The sequence below is a fragment of the Vollenhovia emeryi genome, unplaced genomic scaffold (assembly GCF_000949405.1).
Source record: "Vollenhovia emeryi isolate VEMERY1.0 unplaced genomic scaffold, V.emery_V1.0 DF939506.1, whole genome shotgun sequence".
Taxonomy (NCBI): domain Eukaryota; kingdom Metazoa; phylum Arthropoda; class Insecta; order Hymenoptera; family Formicidae; genus Vollenhovia; species Vollenhovia emeryi.
In genome coordinates this window covers 11,509-12,028 of record NW_011966860.1, presented here as the reverse complement: position 1 = coordinate 12,028, position 520 = coordinate 11,509, and positions in this window count along the sequence as shown.

The following is a 520-nucleotide window of genomic DNA, read 5'->3' as shown; positions in this document are numbered from 1 at the left end:
CCATTCCTCCATGGACTTCAGTCTCTCCTCGAAGTCGGCACGGGAGAGGCTGGGTCTGAGGTATACCCCCATTACTATTAGGGGCCCCCACTTAACTGCAACCCAGCCCTCCCCCGCGCCGATTTTAGACGTGGGGACATGTTTGTCCCCCGTCCGTCTCCACGTGATCGCGACCGAGCCGTCCTCGCTGCCTGCCCAGCATGGATGCTTGGGCACGCGATTAGGCTCGGCCGCAATCCCCAAACCGCACCCCCGCTCGGCCATGCTATGTAGCATATCTTGGGCCGGGCGGGAGCGGTTCACGTTCGCTTGCAGCACCTTCATCGCCGCGAAGGCGCTGACTGCGAGGCCTCCTCCTGGCCTCTTACCTCTCTGACGCCGGCCGGGGCCGCCGTTTCCGCTGCGCTGGTGGTCTCCACCTCCATCGCCTCACCAAGGTCGATGAGGGGAGCCCCCGCATCCGCTGTCTCCCTTTGCTTACGCGCCTCCTCCTGTCTCGCCTTCTTCTTGGCGGCTTTCG